Raw genomic sequence first — 18,967 nt, 5'->3', positions numbered from 1 at the left:
GGCCCAATAATGTCCTCTGTAGCATACTGTCCCCCTCACATACAGGACCCAGTCTAGGTAGGGTATTTAAATTAGCTGCCATGTCTTTCTGGCCTCATTTAATCTGGAATATTTCCACAGCTGTTCTTTATCTTTTATGACATTGGATGCTCCATAAATCTTAAAATGTAAACAGGGTTCTTTCACAAAATATAGTAGTTAAAAACATAGGCTCTGAAGCCAGACTGGCTAAAATAGAGTCTGAGGTCTGCCAACAATTAACTGTGCAACCTTAAGCAAGTTACTTAATGTCTCTGTGTCTCAGCTTCCTCATATGAAAAATAGGGTTGAGTATGGTACTTCATAAGGTTGTTGTGAGGATTAAATGAGTTGATACACATATAACACTTAGAATAGCACCTAGTACATGGCACCTAGTACATGGTAAGTGCTCGATAATGTTAGATACATCAATATTTCTATAACTCCAATGTCAAATCAAATGTACAAAAATTTACTGAGCATCTCTTACAAGTAAGGTCTTTTTCTAAGGCCAGGTAACATTTATCTCATCAGTTACAGAACAGCAGAATGTTGGGCTTCAAAAGGCTTTAAAGAGTATTGGTTCTTTTTTTTTTAATAAATTTATTTATTTTATTTATTTATTTTTGGCTGCACGCAGGCGCGGGCTTTCTCTAGTTGCGGTGAGTGGGGGCTACTCTTGGTTGCAGTGTGTGGGCTTCTCACTGCGGTGGTTTCTCTTGTTGCGGAGCATGGGCTCTAGGCGTGTGGGCTTCAGTAGTTACAGCGCATGGGCTCAGTAGTTGTGGCGCACGGGCTTAGTTGCTCCGCAGCATGTGGGATCTTCCCAGACCAGGGCTCGAACCCATGTCCCCTGCATTGGCAGGCAGGTTCTTAACCACTGCGCCACCAGGGAAGCCCAAAGATCACTGGTTCTTAAGGTTTCTCTGTATCACAGACACTTGAGAATCTGGTAAATTTTTTGGAACTGCCCCCCAAACAACAACAACAACGCTGTAGTGGGTTGAATGGTGGCTCCCTAAAAGGTATATTCATGTCCTAATCTCCAGAACCTGTGAATGTGACCTTATTTTGAAAAAAAGTCTTTGTAGATACAATTAAATTAAGGATTTTGAGATGAGGAATTTATCCTGGATTATACAGGTGGGCCCTAAATCCATTGACAAGTATCCTTATAAGAAATGCACAGAGGAGACAGAAGAGGAGGAAGCAATGTGAAGATGGAGGCAGAGATGTGGCCAGAAGTCAGGGAATGCTGGCAGTCAGCAGAAACTGGAAGCGGCAAGGAACAGAATCTCCCCTAGAGCCTTTGGAGGGAGCACGGCCCTGTTGACACCTTGATTTTAGATTTCTGGCCTCCAGAACTGTGAGAGAATAAATTTCTGTTATTTTAAGTCACCAAGTTTGTGGTAATTTGTTACATCAGCCACAGGAAACTAGTAGAAACGCACATATTCACTCACAATCTTGCAGATTTTAGTTAGTCCGTGAACCCCAGATTGAGAAACCCTGCTCTTATCCTCCTTTCTCATTTACTGATCAGGAACCAGGGACTCAGGTAAGCCCCAAGCTAGGTATTCAACTAGGAGGAGGGAGGGCTGATTACAGCAACCCAAAGGCCCTGACATGAGATAGGATATGGAAGAATATATGGGACAGCCATGCTAACCAGGCCTAGCAAATCAAAGGGTAGGACAGGAACTTTTTCTGTGTATTTCATCAGCATCTCGATACTTCCTGCTTCCTCAAGAGCCCTCCTTTCCCCACCCCAATATTTGCAAACCAGAGAAAATAAACACATTGTCACACTGAAAGAATTTGAACAAAGAGCACTTAAAAAAAAAGTAAACAAACCTAACACAATGGGGATGGATGTACCATTCGTCCAAGTGAATTAAGATATTAAAAACGTGGCCATTCAAAAAAGATTGTACCTATATTTTTTCCCCTTAAAAAAATCTTTGGGAGAGGAAGTGAGAGCTTGACTTCAGTAGAGATCAAGCCTGAAGCTAGGTTCAGAGAAAGATTGTGCTCTCCAAACTTAATAACCAGGAAATGCAATCAGGGACCTGGGTTCATTTGGGCCCTGTTGTGACATGAATTATGTTCCCAAAAAGATATGTTGAAATCCTGACCCCAAGTACTTGTGAATATGACCTTAGAAATAGGGTCTTTGCAGATATAATCAAGTTAAGATGAGGTCATTAGGGTGGGTCCTAATCCAACATGACTGGTATTTTTATAAGAAGAGGAGAAGAGACAGAGAGGAAAATACTGTGTAGAGACACAGTGACACACAGAAGGAAGATGGCCATGTGAACACAAAGGCAGAGATTGGAGTTGTGCTGCCAGACGTGAAAGAATGCCAGAAGCTAGAAGAGGCAAGAAAAGATCCTCCCCTAGAAGCTTCAGAGGGAGTATGGCCCTGTCAACACCTTGATTTTGGACTTCTGGTCTCCAGAACTGTGAGAGAATAAATTTCTGTTCTTTTAAGCCATTTAATTTGTGGCACTTTGCTACAGTAGCCTTAGGAAACTAAAGCACACCCTTATTTGGGTATCCATGAGACATTTACTGAATTTACTCTGTGCCAGGCACTATGCTAGGAACCGGGGAAAGACAAAGATAAGACAGGTCCTATTCTTGCTTTAAAGCAGACTTATCTTCTGTGATGGATTAGGACATTTCCAGGGCCCCACAGGTGCTTTTCCCTACCCTGTGACCTGGTAAACACATATTTTTTTGTCTTATTTGCTCATATATAGAGGGTATATAGGTGCTCTAAAGACTAGATTTCTCCTGGCATTTCTGACTATTCCATTTATCCAATGACACATTCACATAGCTCTCTGTCCCTCTGAAGTGGCCATGGGAGGAGAGTAGGGAAGTGGAAAGGGGGAAGGCTCTAGGACAGCTTTACATTTGGTTTTCTGCCCATATCTTTCCCAGTGAATCCATATTCCCAATGCTCTATCTCCTGCTCTAAAATGAGGAACTTCTCACACATTTTATGAAACACTATGCAGGGACCACACTGTGGCACTGTTTCATTCCCAAAATTTAATAAAATACACAGTTCATTTAGTGCACACTATGAGGCCTTCACCTCAGGGTTTATGGTGCAAACCTAAGGCCAATTAAATGTCACCCTCAGTAATAGAGCCCAAGCCAGACCTTGCTGCCTCCATGGCAAGCCTTTCACAAATTGATGAAATAGGCAGTATTTGTCTTTATTTCACTCCCATATACATAGTTAGAGACCCCCATTTTTTTATCATGCTCCACCTTCTCCCCTCTGCCTACCCCCAGGAAGGTGCCCTTACTTGTGTCCCTGTCACATTCTTGCTTTGCCTGGCTTTGGTAATTTTGCCCACTAAGGTACTAACTTATAACAAGTGTCAGGTTGAGTTATGACCCCCTCAGAGAAGTATTTTATTTTTAAACAGGGCTATCTTAGAGATCAAAAAGCACTCAGAACCAAAAGGAACATAGCTCTAATGATGCACTGACATGCGGTGGATGAATCCTTTGGGGCAGGGGTTCTGTAACCTCTCATATTCATGTACTCAGTGCCAACTGACATGTACTGAGCATGTGTTCTTTGCCTGATCGGACCAGGCATTTTCTTTCACTCACTCAGCTCACTGTATTCTTCACAACAACCTTGTGAAGTAGATACTGACATCTTAATTTTAAGGAAAAGGAAACTGCAGGACAGAGGATTGAAGTGACTTCCCATGGTCAGACAGCAGGAATGTGTAAAAGTTAGAACTAGTTCCCAATGTCTCTCTGACTCCCAGTCCAATACTCTTTCTTCTATACCCCACTGCCTCATTAAACATGTTATACATTGAAAGAATACCTCCTTATGTTCAAGACTCTGCCTCGAGCCTTATGGGATGAGGCAGAAACGAGTAGAGCATGCCTATGCCCTTCAAATCATATCATGTAGTCAGTGCCTCAAGGCCAGTGCTCGCATCCCTTGAATATCTCATGGATTGTCTTACACAGGTCTAAGGAACTCTCATTCTAGAGAATCACTCAGGGGTGGGGGAGAAGGGGGAGGTGGTTGATGATGCATTCATTCAGATGCTTTCTTGTGACCAAAATCTGAAAGTCTTCTTCCTTCTATAGCCTCCTGCTCAATCTCCCAGGAAGTCAGCTGACTCTCCTAACTAGGCTGCACTCTCTCTCTGTTGTAACAGAAATTCCTAGATTGCCAAGGCTTGCCCTCTCCAATGATGGGCAGTTTCTACGGACCGTTCAGTATGATTTTTTTCTCTGCTCATAGCATCCCCTAATACTCCACATACCAACATTCCCCCCATATTTTCAATCCTCTGTCACCATCATGATTTCCCTGCTCTACCTGTCAAAACTGCTCTCCAGAGGGATCAGGTATTGAACCTTTACATATCACTGTGAATATGGTCAAATTCATTTATTCATCCATTCCAATAATAAATACTTTGAAGGATGTACTATGTGAAGACATCATTGATAGAAAAAATTCATGGACATTTTCCTTCAAGAAACTCATTTTCTAGTGGGAAAGACAAACAGACCATTACAATAGAGTTGAATGTCATTATTTTATATTCAAACTATAACCAGAATACTGCAGAGGCCACAGAGGAACATCTAACATACACTAGGAGAATTGAGGGAGCGTTCCCCAGGGAGGTAATAATTTCTGGAAAGAGAGAGAATGAGAGAGAGAGAGAGAGAGAGAGAGAGAGAGAGAGATTTTTGTAGGTCTCCTGTGATTCTGTCTTGGGTAATTAGGCAATAAGGTAGATGGTGGTGTCATTCAAGGAGGTGGGTAATATAGGAAGAGGCAAATGAGAATTACGTGTAGGGACGGAGGCAGATGATATGTTTGGCTTTACACGTGTTAATTTTGAGATGCTTATGAGACATTCAGGGGATTTCACCATGCAGTTTGATAGCTGGGTCTTATAAGACATATGACAGATGGTATTGATTTTGGAATCAGTCAACATGTCCCCTTGTTGTTCTGTGAGATCATAAAAAGTCTGACTTCTGAAGGCTCAGTAGCAGGTGGAAGAGACATTGTTAAGGGGGGAGAAACTTGCAGGTATCTTTGAAATACTTTTATGATCTTGGCCACCGGTTGGCCTTGTGCACCCCGCCCCCACCGCCGGCCCAACTCAATCTGCTCTTGACCCAGGATAGGTGGATAGGTGTGTGGACTTTGGTTGTGAAATGTGATGTACACAGTAATTAATGTATTCTTCAAAGGGTGGTAAATGACCCAAGAAAATCAAACTTGCTACCTGTCAGTCTTGGTCCCTCACTAAATCGCACTTATGCATCAAGGAGAATTTGACAGAATGAACAAGAGGTTGTATACTCCTGCTTTTGGCCTTTATTGTTCTTCATGCTCTGTAAAGTCTCCCTGACCCCAGTTTACAGACCTTCTAAACCATTCTGTACCACCACCAGGTTACTCTTCATAAAATAGCACTTTCATTAGTCTCCCAAACCTCCAAAAGAACAAGTTCCAATTGTTCTAGTTGTCATTCAAGTTCCTGAAAAATCTGGTCCAACCTTACACATCTGAACTGAAGTTTTCCTAGCCTCTACACAAACCGACAACTCACTTGTACTGAAAACAAACCAGAGTTTTTCAAATTGTAAACTCTTCTAATGCAAGAGTTAAATAGTTATTCCATGAGCTTGAAATGCCCTCTACTAACTTCTCTATGTAGCTACAGTCATTCAAGGAATCTTCATTGAACACATACAATATACCTTCTTTGCCATTCAAAGTTCATACAGCTCTCTCCCTTCTCTTCCTTATTATATAGCAAGCATGGTTACAGCAACCATATATTCAGGATAAAATGACAGTTTGACAAATAAATTTGTGTTATGAGACAATCAGGAGAGATTATCTAAAATTGAGGATATTCATTCATCTGAATTATATCAGAGAACCCTTCACATATTTATCTTAGCATTTTATCTTTCTAGCTACACTGGAGTTTCTGGAGGCTGAGTCCAAGTTTAGACTTCTTTGTACCCCACATGGCACCAATCACATGCTAGGTATCTAATAGTTGTTCATTGTTCGGTAAGTATTTGTGTTTGGACTAAGTACCGATGTTCTTTGTTTGAGTCTGGCAACATTCTTTAGGTGTGGCCCACCCTCAATAACTAGGAAGGTAGTGCACAGGGAAAACCAATGAAAGGAAGATTAAATTCCGCAGAAAAATACATTTTAACAGAGGAGATTAGCCCTTCTGCTGAGTAAGCTGAGCCTTAGTAAACTGATCCTGTCTTCTTCCAAAGAGCAATGGAAATAAATCACCTTGTGGGTGAAACAGAGTTAGTCTCCATAGCAGGGGGATTTTAAGTGTCTCCATGGTTTAGTCCTCCACAGAAATCTCCCCATATTTAACATCTGCTCCGTCTTCAAATTACCTTGGGCATTTTTCTAAGATTCTGTGAAAATGAGCAAGGAGCTCTCACTTTCCAAAATGTCCACCAAAGTCAAAGGAATATTAATTAGAGGCAGGAGGGGAGGGAGCAGGGAGCTGGCCTCACCAAAGGAAGTTCATTTATTCTCTGGGAAAGAAATGAAATGTGAGTTCAGGAGGTAGAAGAGAAACCTTTTAAATGCTTCATGGCCAGGCTAGAAATTGAATGGAAGAGAGAGAGGAGATGGTTAAATGTGGCAATAAATAAGTCAGAAATTTCCTGTAGCCTTGGAAGAGAAGGTGATAGGGTCAAAACAGCTTCAAACTCTGTTTTTGGATATTGAGGAAAAGTCTAAGAGTCAGCAAACTTTTGTGTAAAGGGCCAGCTAGTAAATATTTTAGGCTTTGCAAGCTATAGACCTATAGTCTTGGTTGCAGCACATTCTCCTTTGTTTCTTTTAACAACTCTTTAAAAATGCTTTTAAAAGGATTCTTAGTAGCAGTTTGTCCACCCTTGCTCTAGAAGGTGGTGTGTGTGTAAACTTCAATTCCATTTTAGCTTGAAGAATGCTTATGGTGAAGAGGATTCTGAATGAGGGAAAGACTAAACTCAAGGCTAACTACCCAGTGATCCTCAGACCCCAAATAGGGCAACACTCCCAGCACGAAGAACTAGCTGGAGGAGGGAGCCAGATTTGAGTGAATCTAACGGTCTGTGCAAAAGCTGTTCAAAGTGGAAAAAGAATCGGTGAGTGTGATTTCAGCAGGACACTGAGCATCTGGCCAAATTAAAGCTGGGGAACTCCCCCAGGAGCTTTCAGAGCAGACCCAAAGGTAGTCTGGAAGCTGGGGTCAAGGAGAGGCAAATGCTCAGGGTGTTTTTTGACCACAAAGCAGGGGAAGTCCTGGGCTTTGTAATTACCAAGCAGCTGAGACTGCACATTGGGAATAAGTAAAATCTCTGCAAAATGTAACTCACCTGCCTGGGATCAGTCTAAAATACCTTATGGGGTAGACCCTAATGGATATAAAGAAATTATGCCTGAAAAATTGGAGTCTGGGGACCCTGGGAGTTCTGATGCAGGAGGGGAAGAGGTTAGAAATGTTCCCTTCCCATTCCCCCACAGGAACTACTTTTCACTAGGGAGGACAAAGCAGGCCTGAAGGTAGAAAGTACAGAGTATCTAAAGAACACCTGACAAATATGCTTTTGAGAAACCAAGGGAGGGGCTCCCCCCAGATGCTGACTGAAAAGACCTGAGGGCAACAAGTCTTAAGCTGAGATCAACTTGTCAAGAAGATAGGAAGAACAATGCTTCCCCCACCCAGCTATAGCCTGGGGCTAGAGCATTTAAGACTAAATAAATGCTTGGTGCCTAATTGCGAGGAGGAAGGGTTAGTGTGGGTGGTAACCACACTAACCACAGGTGTCCTGAAAATAACCATATATTTCAGTTTCCAAGGTGTTTTCACCCCCATTGTTTGATCTGAAGCTCACAACAAGCCAGTGTGGTCCTAAAACATGACAGAGATGATTCTCCCAAGTTTTACAGATGAAGAAATTGAGGCTCAAAAGGGTTGAGCTACTTGCCCAAGTTCTCACAGCTTGTAAATAGCAGTGCCACACTCAAATCTCTCAAGAGTTCATATCCAGTGCTACTTTTACACTACTGCCAGTGTTCTTAGTGACAAAACACCAAGGTGGGAAATGGCCGGCAAAGAAGTACATCCACGGGGAGAGGTGACCCACTTGGGAGCTGGAGAGGGTGGGGACAGAAATGAAGTTAGAAGGTCAGGATGGTAGGGACTTCCCTGGTGGCGCAGTGGCTAAGAATCCGCCTGCCAATGCAGGGTTCGAGCCCTGGTCTGGGAAGATCCCACATGCCGCGGAGCAACTAAGCCCAGGCGCCACAACTACTGAGCCTGTGCTCCAGAGCCCTCGAGCCGTAACTACTGAGCCCGCATGCCACAACTACTGAAGCCCACATGCCTAGAACCCGTGCTCTGCAACAAGAGAAGCCACCGCAATAAGAAGCCCGCGCACCGCAATGAAGAGTAGCCCCCGCTCGCCACAACTAGAGAAAGCCCACGCGCAGCAACGAAGACCCAACGCAGCCAAAAGTAAATAATTTATTAAAAAAACAAACAAACAAAAAAAACGGTCAGGATGGTAGAGCTGTGAAAAAACTTCAGGCTTTCAGAAGGCTGGGAATTGAAAAGGTTTTTACATTGAAATAGTTCTGAATCCAGATTCTGCATTCCAAGGAAACAGGGAGATGAGTTTTTAAAATATTGAGGGTATCCCGGGAAAGCCACCAAGATAGGGTTGGAATGGCTTCAGGGGTTTTTTACCTGGGGCAGAGGGGTACACCGGAGCAATGACTTTGCCTGCTCGGTTCATCACAGATGCTGAGAAAAATAGCTTTGATTTTGGTTTTAAACACAAAGTGAGATGGGGAATTGGAAAGGATTATAAATGACTCATTTACACAAAAAAACCTGTGTCATGAAATATGTTTCCTTGACCGGACAAATATTTCCTAGGTACCCACTATGGGCCAGATACAGCATGTGCTAGGTGTTGGGGATACAGCAGTGATTAAGACACTGTCCATGACCTTGGGGGAACCTAAAGTCTAGTTGGGAATCAAGAGAATAAATAGCTACAAGACAGTATGAAAAGTAATCTGATAGAGGAACTAGGAAGGGAACTGGAGCCTAGGGAAAGAGGGAGGGAGCTAGGGATGAGGTGCTGCTAGCCCACAGCACACCCTGACTCAATGCCTGTCCCACTCCCGAGGGAGGGGAGTGGTAATTGAAATGTTTGAAACCCTATAGTACATGAAACATGACACCTTGTGAAATGAACTACATAAACTGTGAAACAAAAGTTGTGGTTCTATTGTTCTGCAATGAGGTAAAAACTGAAAAAAATTTTTTTTATCAAACTAGAAACCATGAACTGTGAAAAACTATGAGCAGCCTTCCCTTCTTCCCCCGCCCCTGACACTATGCTTCTAGAAAGGGGGCTATGGGACTAGAGGCATAGGACATCAAACTTCTGTAAAAAGTTTGGTTGGTTAATGTCACCTGGGGAGGAGCATGCCAGGAGTGGTTGGAGGGGGAATATCATGATCCCAGATTTATGATCTTTGATATCCTGGAGATAACGAAGAGGAAAGTTTATCCAAATGGAGGTTAAACCTATGGCTTAGGGTCACCCTGGGTTAAATTTTGCCACAGAGGGAACTGCTACTAAATAGTAGGAAAAAATATTGCCACTTAGGATGGAAAAACTCACACAAGCCACCTGTTATTGCTAATTACATGAATCTCAAGTACTTTGTTCAAGCCATCTATTATCTCTTATGTAGAAATTACCTGGCTTCACCTGAGTTTATTTCCTTGTTTCTTTTTAACAACCCTTTGTATAGACATTTGAGTTTGTATAGAAATTGCCTGGCTTCACAGATGTTGATTGCTTTACTAAAAATATAATAATAATAACTACTATTACTACTACTATTATTTATTGAGTACCTACCATGTTCCAGGACTGTGTGGACAACATTGTGAATCCTCACAGATCGTTAAATATCTACTCACCATTCCCACATCCCTCCAAAATGTAAGCTCCGTAAGGGCAGGGATTTTGCCTGTTTTGTTCACCAATGCATTCCAAGTGGTTAGAACACTGTTGAACACACAGTGGATACTCAGTACATATTTGTCCAACCAACAAATTATAATTCAGACTTGAGAGGTTAAGTGATTTATCCAAGGTCATATAGCCACTTGAATGTGGGGATCTTAACCCAGTTCGGTCTGAATGAAAAACTGCTTTGTTTCTCCCACTATACTAGGCTGCCTTTTGGTAAAACTATTCCTGGTTTACAGTTCTGATGGGAATACAGGAAGCGACACCATCCATAAAGTCATCTGGAACAATCTTCTTGCCATCAAAGGCCTTCAGCCAGCCAGTCACACTCTTAATGAATATACTCCCTAGCGCTCATACTTACACTGTCTTCCCTCTGATCTCACAGCACTCATTTGCTAGCCACCAAATAAATATACCACCTTGTGCTTAAACAGTTCACACCCACATTTCCTTGCCATACTTCAAAACTCCCCGTTATACACCAAGATCAAGGAACTGGGAGGCAGGAGGATATGGATGACACTTCTGACATTGCTTCCCACTCCAGCATTCGGCAAACTTGTCAGCATCTGACAACTGTCAGCAGTCAAGAGTTGCAAGGAACCCTAAAGATCATCTAGTTCAATGTGCCCACCTAGTACAGGAAGAACTCTAACAAATGACCAACTCAGGCCAGCCCATGTGTATCCCTAAGGAAGTAAGCAAGAGGGTGCCAGGCCATACACAAAGCTATAGGATACGCCTGAAGCTTCTTCCTGGACCAATGATTTTCTAGACTGGAAGACAAAATTAAATAATTTACCTATTGAATAATTTAAGTATTATTTGTATACTAAAACCACTTCTGATATAGTTTATCACATAGAATATGCAATTCACACGAATGTTTAAACAGGAGACTAGGGTAGAGGTTACTGCTTAGGGAATATTTCCCTGAAGAAGTGACATTTAAGTTGAGGCCTGAGAAATAAGATTGAGTCAGCGAGGTGAAGAATGGAGTGGAGAGAGGTATGTGTAGGGTCCTTGTCAGAAAGAATAGTATGGGCAAGGGTTCTAAGGCAGGAAAAAGTGTGGGATTCAAAGAGCTGGAGGCCTGAGTGTCCCAGGCCCACACTCCACAACAAGAATACTCTATTATCCCAGAATCTCCTGCAACACCTCCTAGGAATCCCTGTTTTGTTCATATCCTGCCAAAACACTGTGAAAATCTTGGGAGAGGGGAGAAGGTCTAATTGCCTGCAACTGAGATGTCTGTAGCTACTCCAGCGGCACCCCAAATTCCTTAGCCAAAACCAGGAAACCAGGAACACATCGCTGTTATTGCTTAAGGATTTTCAACACTCTTGCTAAAACCATTCACTAGTAACTGCTTGGTATAAAAATAAACTCTAGTCAGCCATTGCACAAAATATTAGCTAATATTTGCATACGGCTGTCATTTTATCCTCATCACTCCCCCAGTGAAATAGGTGCTGTTATTACTCTTTTACAAATGAGGAAACAGGCTCCCAATGGGCCCAAAGTCACATAGCTAGTGAGTGACAGAACAAAGACTGTGACACTAGGTCCATTTGGTGCTAAAACCCATATGCTTAGTACGACACTGCCCCACTGAGCAGGGTTAGTAGGGAAGAGTGATTACCAGAGCCTTAATCCCTGTAGGCCACTAAACGAACCCATTGTCCTAACCCCTGGAATTCCCTAAGAAGATTGAACAGAGGGGCATAAAGAAACGGTGTTAAGTGACTACTAAAAGCCAGGAATCATGATAAGGCCCCTAAATATGTTATTTCATTTAATCCTTACAGCAACTCCATCATGGTGGAGAAATTATTAGCCCTACTTTACAGGTGAGGGAGCCACGGCCCAGCATGGTTAAGTAATTTACCTCATTGGTGAGTATTTGAGCTGTGACCGAAATCCAGGCTTGAGTGACTCCAAAAGCCTACACCCTTTCCATCAGAGCACACCAAAGATGGCTTAATATTTAACCCTTCCCAGGTTACATATTTGCACTTTAACAGGGGCCTTTCCTGTGCGAATCTCACGGGACCGTGGCGAACGTGCATAGAAGGCTAATTGGGGGCTGCAAGGTGAGCCTGCCTTAAATCACACCGGAATGGCATTGACCTACCCTCTCCCTGTAGTTACTGAAGTGGGGCAGCATGCCAGAGAAGATAAATCTCTACTCCAGTCACAGCCTTCTTCTCCAACTGGGATAACAACTCTCAGACACTCTGGCAACTACAGAAACAGAGAAAGCGCCGAATCAATCAAGAGTTTATTTGCAAAGTGTAATGTCAGAGGATGAACTTCCTTTAAATCCTGCTAACTTTGTACAGTTAAACAGCTTACTGGCTCAGGAATGTGATTTGCCTCTGACTTGCTTTCAGCGATTTATTCTTTATCATTGACTAAATCGTCTTCTTCCTCTCATCCCACACCACCTTTTAGAGTGCAGACTTTGATGTGTGTTCCTCGGTCTCCCTACCTCCCTCTTGCACCAGCTAACCTAGGACTTTGCAAACAAACCCTACTGAGAAGTATGGACAGTCTGGGCCTTTCCAGAAACTCAAGCTGCTGAAGGAGATATGATATTTAGTTAAGCTGAAGTGAAGCCCTGCATAAATCATAAAGAGGCGAACCCAGGTTACTCAAACAGGACCCTAGGAGGTGCTTGGGGAATAGACTTGCAGGCAGCTTTATTTTTCTACAGCCGATTTACTTCCAAAATGCTGGGGCCCACAAGTACCCCAGGAGTAACTTGGCTCCCAAATGCTGGAGCAGGTCTTGGCCTTGGAGCACAGTTCTGGTGTTGTTTCCTGAATTCCCACATTGCTGTTTTCCACGCATGGATCAGGCTTCAAGCTTCCTGTGTCTGGACTGTGTGTGCGCGCACGTTTGTGTGTGTGTTTATATGCTTGGGAAGGGTGGAAGGGGGGAGGAGGGGAGCCCAAAAGGAAGAGAATTTAACTCAATGCTTGTATTGCATATGTATCCCTTTGATCCTTTCCTGTTCAGATAAAGCTGCTATTTTCTAATCAGCTGGCTTCTGTATGTGCAACGGCTAGTATCCTTGTGAATAAATAAGAGACTGACTTTAAGAGGTGTCCTGGAGAAGGCTGCTTCTCAGTGTTTGTCGAATATATTTGAAGGGTGTTTTTTTTTCTGGAGTTGGGGGGAAGAGGGAGAGTTATGTGGACCCATAAATCCTTAGGATTTATTTTCCCTGGTGTATGTGCTTGCCTCCGCTTTTGTTTCTAAATACATTTAAATGATTGAGTTGTTCACCAGGCAATTAGAGGAAGATGTGCTCATTTCACACTCCCAGTTGACTTGGTGGGTGGGGAAGAATGTCATTCAATACAAAGCACTATGGTTTTGTGGTCTTTCCTTCTAGAAAAATCTAGCCAGGGATCAAGGAATAAACTATAAACCACGTTCTCCTTTGTACTTTTCCTGTACATTGGGGAAAATATTGCATGCAAAGGGCAGATTTTTTAATTAAAATATTTATTAGTTGCCGAAATAAAAAACCAGGAGGTTTTACACTAAAACATTTGACTTCTGGTTTCCCTTGAAAAATCAGAAGTCCTGGCTACATTGGGCCTGCATCTCCTGTGGTGTTGACCAAGCTGCCCCCTTTAGAGGGGTCCTGCCTTCTTAGCAGCCTCCATAATTGGCCTTGTCTCTTGACACTGAACCTGAGGGTTGGTATCTTAAATTTTTTTTTATTTTGGTAAAATATACATAACATAAAATTTGTCATGTTAATCATTTGTAAGTATACAATTCAGTGGCATTAAATACATTCAAAATGTTGTACAACCATCATCACTATCTTGTTCCAGAATTTTTTCATTACAAACAGAAACTGTGCTCATTAAACAATAACTCCCCATTCCCCCCTCCCCTCAGGCCCTGATAACCACTCTGCTACTTTCTGTGTCTGTGAACGTGCCTATTCTAGGTAACTCAGATAAGTGGAATCACACAATATTTGTTCTTTTGTGTCTGGCTTCTTTCACTTAGCATAATATTTTTAAGGGAGACCTTGATTTTTTTAATTGCCTTTTTTTTAGCGCATAGACATTGAATTTTATTGCATTTTTTGGTCACGCCCCTCGGCTTGAAGGATCTTACTTCCCCAACCAGGGATTGAACCTAGGCCATGGCAGTGAAAGCACCGAGTCCTAACCACTCCCGCTTTTTACTGCATTTTAAAGGAGGAGTTGCATTTCGTTGAAAAAAGAAAAAAGTCAAATAGGACAGATAGTTTGGGATGAAGATTCTTGACTTCTTTAAATGATCATTACATCCATTATCGATATGTGGAGGTTCTTAATGTACTTAGGTAACCCTGCATCTTTACACAGGTGTTTTACAGTTAGTGGTTAATGCTCCTGGTATCCCCCAGAGGCTTCTCTATATTTTACAGTCAGGATATGAAGACACAGGGATGCTCTGGGGATTAGTTAAATGTGTGTGGCATACTTCGCTGTATAAACTCACTCTCTGGAACTAGTATTCGCTCCCTGCTCTCAACTTCCACAGCTTTTACTGTCAATCCCATTCATTTAGCACTTAGCATATGCTTGTTAGTTGTCTTTTTCTGTATATACCCTTGAAGGCAGGAGCCAAGTCTCATCCCTCTTTGTTTTTTCAGTCTTGTCCATAATAGCAGCTCCATCAATGTTTGCTGATGTTGGCCCCCCCCCTCCCCCTTCCTTTTAAGTAGAGCTGGCAAAGCATAGCTTTACATTCAGACTCAGTTTAAACAAACTGAAGGGTTTTCAGGGTAAAAACAGAAGGAAGTCTTGCGTGGCAGAAGAGAAGAAACACCCAAGACGCTTAGAAGACCTGGGCAAAGACGAGGTATTAAAAAACCTGTTATTAGCCACAGGCTAAGAAAGTGACTCACACGGGGCCTGATCCACCATGAAATTCAGTGCTGTGCTCTGCTCTACCCCAACAAAATTCAAAATTGGAGGAGATCAATAACGCCCAAGGCAGGATTTGAGGAGGGGGGTATTAAAAGAATTAAGTGTTTTAGGGGTTTCCATTGTAGGAAGGCCCCAGTAGCTGTGGGGAAGGCAGGTTTGGAAAAGTCTTGGGAGGGCAACTTCAAGGCTGGGGACAGGCATTCTGCAAACAGAGCCACCAGATCTTTGCTACCAGGGTTTGTTTCCCAGCATCTTCTGTAATGGCCTGAATCACCTCTCAATAGGGAAATGAGTAAAAGAATTTTGGCACATGTATGCATTGGAACACAGAACTATCATGAAAAAGAATGAGGCAAAGGAAGTTATCCTGAGACGGAAGGATATTTAAGAGACATTGCTGAGTAAAGAAATGCAAAGTGTGTGCGCGTATGCAAATAATATATTTTGAAGATTATACACAGGTATGGAGAGAAAGGGAGAAAGGGACTATGAGAACAGAGTGGTGGAGAGGAACTCTTTATGGTCCTACTTTCAGTACTGTTTTCAGTTTACCATGTGCATATTTTATTTTTAGTTTTTAAATATTTATATATTTTTGGCTGTGTTGGGTCTTCGTTGCTGTGCGCAGACTTTCTCTAGTTGCGGCAAGCGGGGGCTACTCTTCGTTGCGGTGCGCGGGCTTCTCATTGCGTGGCTTCTCTTGTTGCAGAGCACGGGCTCTAGGTGCGTGGGCTTCAGTAGTTGTGGCACGTGGGCTCAGTAGTTATGGCGCACGGGCTTAGTTGCTCCGCAGCATGTGGGATCTTCCTGGACCAGGGATTGAACCTGTATCCCCTGCATTGGCAGGCAGATTCTTATCCACTGCACCACCGGGGAAGCCCGCATATTTTATTTTTCCCACTTTAATAGCAGTGTTAATTTTAGCAAGTATCCTATTGTCATTCTGATCAGTAGTCGTCTGCAGCATATACCCATCCTATCCAGCTCTGCTGTCCATCCCTCCAAACAAAGCTGGAATAATCTTCCTTTGTTTCACAAACTAGGTGTCTCCATGTCTTTAACACTCAAAACCTCACTTTCTCCAGGAAAAATCACCCAAATAACTTCATCTCACACGTAAACTGAATCATATCAAGAATCAATTGTTGCCCATGCTCTGGCTTCTGAATTCTTGCAGCAGCTCTAGCAGAGCCCTCTGCACATTGAGGCTACCCCACTACTTTGTACCTGGTTATATTCCGGGACCCTGTTCACAGTGAGATGGTATTTCCTTTGAGCACATTTCCTCTTGCATGCTTTGGTCCATGGCCCCTCAGAAGCTCCCGGTAGGCAGGCTTGAATTGGGTGTCATTTTCTCATTGGCATGAGTTCATTATAATAGTTCTGCATTGTCAAGGCCTTACATACAGACTCGCTTCCTCCTTGTAGTATTTTCTAGGAAATACGGATCTGTAGAGAATGGTGGTTTCCATGGTAAATGTTCCCTCATATTTGTTTTCTTAAGTTCTCTTCAGAGATACACAGTATGATTTCCTCTTTCAGTACCAGCACCACAATAGACTTAGGTCGTGGCGCCACTGCAGAACAGTTTAAAAAAGAAATCTCACCTACCTTGGATAGAAAAGGAGTAATTTATTATTCTAACTGCAGGGAGCCACATTCATATCCACCCTGAAAACTGTAGGAAAAGAAAGAGTTGACTTTTTAAAATAAAGCCACAAAACCTACACACCTTGGCTATGAATGCTTAAAACAGATGAGAAGAATATTTGATTCCCAAACACATGTGAGAATCTCCACCATGTGACAGACACAAGTAGGAACACATACACGTGTGGAGTGCTTTGTGGTTTACAGAGTTTTCACAAACAATTCATTTTATTTTCATATACCAGTGCCAGTAAGTTAATAGGATATGTTTTATAGCCTTTATTTACAGATAGGAAAATGAAGGCTCAGAGAAGTTAAGGGACTTAACCAAAGTCGCACAACTAGCTGGTAAGTGCTTGAGTCTGAAACGAGTTCTTCCTTTAGTTCCAAATTCCATCTTATTCTGCTATTTCTTTGTGCTTTCGTTTCCCGGTTGTAAAATGGTTGATTTTCAGTGTCCCAGGAGGCTGTTCTCAACCCTCTGTGTTCTTCAAGCAATATCATTTTTTTCGCAGCCGGGAAATGTGAACACCACACTGACACTTCTCATACTTTCCCCCCCTCTTGGCCTAATGAATTAAGGGGGAAGAAAAGTTACCTGTTCCCAGAGGGCCGGGCAGTGCCATAAAGGTGTACTAGAGACGGCCGACACACTGCCGCACTCTCTTAGGAGACTGAGAAACCAAGCGTCTCATCTTTCTTTTCTCAGCAGTAGCTGGGGGAGAACCGAGAGCTAGACAATAGCCTCTTGTTCAGTTTTATTAATTTTGAGGGCGGGTGGGACAAAAGAATCGGATCGACGACTCAAGTGACCAATCGCAAAGGAACCCTAGGCCAGGATTCGCCAACCGATAGCTGCCAAAAAATGGTGGGCGGGACTTACTCCTCAGGGCTGGCTCCGCCCAGGCCGGCCCTCTCAGTCCGCCCCAGAGGCGGAGGCTTGGCAGAGCTCCGCCCACGCCACCCCTGCCGCCAGCGCGGCCTGCCAACGGGAGGGGGGCAGGGACGCAGGGTGGCGCGGGGGAGGAAGGGGGTGGCTAGAGGGAGTGGAGGAAGAAAGGAGGGTGTCCCGCCGAGTTGCGACCTGGGTGGGGGCTTGCTGGTCATGGGAAGCAAGAGGGGAAGGAAAACGAAGGATCGCTGCTCCTTCCTGAATTATTTTAAGCAACCTTTGCGAGAAGCTGCTTTTCAGCATTTCTATTATTTGTTTTTCTTCCTCCCGCTGTGGGGCGGGGAGCTGCACTAGCTCTCCCACGCGACTCCGCTCCGCTGTTGCCGTACACTATTATTGGAGTCTTTGCAAAACCCTTTCGTTCCTCCCAGCCAGTCCTTGCTTAGACTCTCAGGGCTACTGTAACCGAGTCGTACCACTTTAGTGGGAGGACCAGAGTGAGGGCCCCCCCCCCCGCTTTCGCCGGAGCGGCCGGACCCCGCCGTTCAATTGTTTGAACTTCCCCGCCCCCTAGCCCCGCCTCTCTTCCGCCACCCCCCGCCCCGAGGGTACAGGCCGACTCCCTCCCTTCTTTCCCCGCCCTCTACTCCGCCCCACTCCCCAATCCACCGCCCCCCGGCTCCTGGGCGGTCCTAGCCGCTCACCGCAAGAAGAAAAGCCACCCGTTCGTCCCCCTTCCCCTACCTCCAATCCTTTGCCCAGGAGCTGCCTTCATCGCAGTCACGCCCCTTCCTTCCGAGGAGCTTTCTGGCTGCCTAAGCTGGTAGACCCCCTGATTTATTCCTCCATCTCCGCTCCCCTTCGCCTCATCTTCTCTTAGTTCTCACAGCCCCCTCCACCCCCACCTCCAGTCTGTCTCGCCTCGGACCATCCGCTGCTCCACCCTCCGGCCCGGTATCCTGCCTGTGCACTGCCACCAAGGAGAGCCCGGACGGAGCAGCGAGGAGGGGAGCAGCCGGGAGTTGGGGCTTCCCTCCTGCCTATCCCTGGCCTCTGGCCCGGGACTGAAGCCACTTGAGCGAGCAGAGTCGTCACCTTGTCTTCGTTGCCTTCAGGGGTAGGAGACGCGTGGTTACTTTTCGCGGGGAACTGGGGCAGGAATCCATGGTGGCATGAACTTGATCGTAACCTCGGCGTGAGTGAGTCAGTCTAGATGCGTGTGGGGATGCCTGTGTTCTACTTTGCTGGCCGAGAGTTTTCCGGGATGTGCAGCAAGTTAAATAGGTTAAAGAGTCTGCGCACCTTTCCCCGTCCTACAGAGATGCTAATGGGTACCACTACTAGATGGTACTTTTAC

General features: G+C 44.1%; 1 protein-coding gene across 1 annotated transcript in view; it reads left to right on the top strand.

Annotated features, from left to right (window-relative positions):
- The first annotated feature begins 18,312 nt into the window (after positions 1–18,312).
- Positions 18,313–18,967, top strand: part of AMOT (angiomotin) — a 60,460-nt gene continuing 59,805 nt past the window's right edge. The window contains exon 1 of the mRNA XM_061178599.1: positions 18,313–18,727. The gene's annotated coding sequence lies outside the window, so the exon portion shown is untranslated. The remainder of the gene's footprint in view (positions 18,728–18,967) is intronic.

This window comes from Eubalaena glacialis, chromosome X (genome assembly GCF_028564815.1).
Source record: "Eubalaena glacialis isolate mEubGla1 chromosome X, mEubGla1.1.hap2.+ XY, whole genome shotgun sequence".
NCBI lineage: Eukaryota > Metazoa > Chordata > Mammalia > Artiodactyla > Balaenidae > Eubalaena > Eubalaena glacialis.
The sequence above is the reverse complement of the archived record's forward strand: the minus strand, read 5'-3'. Positions and strand labels throughout refer to the sequence as shown.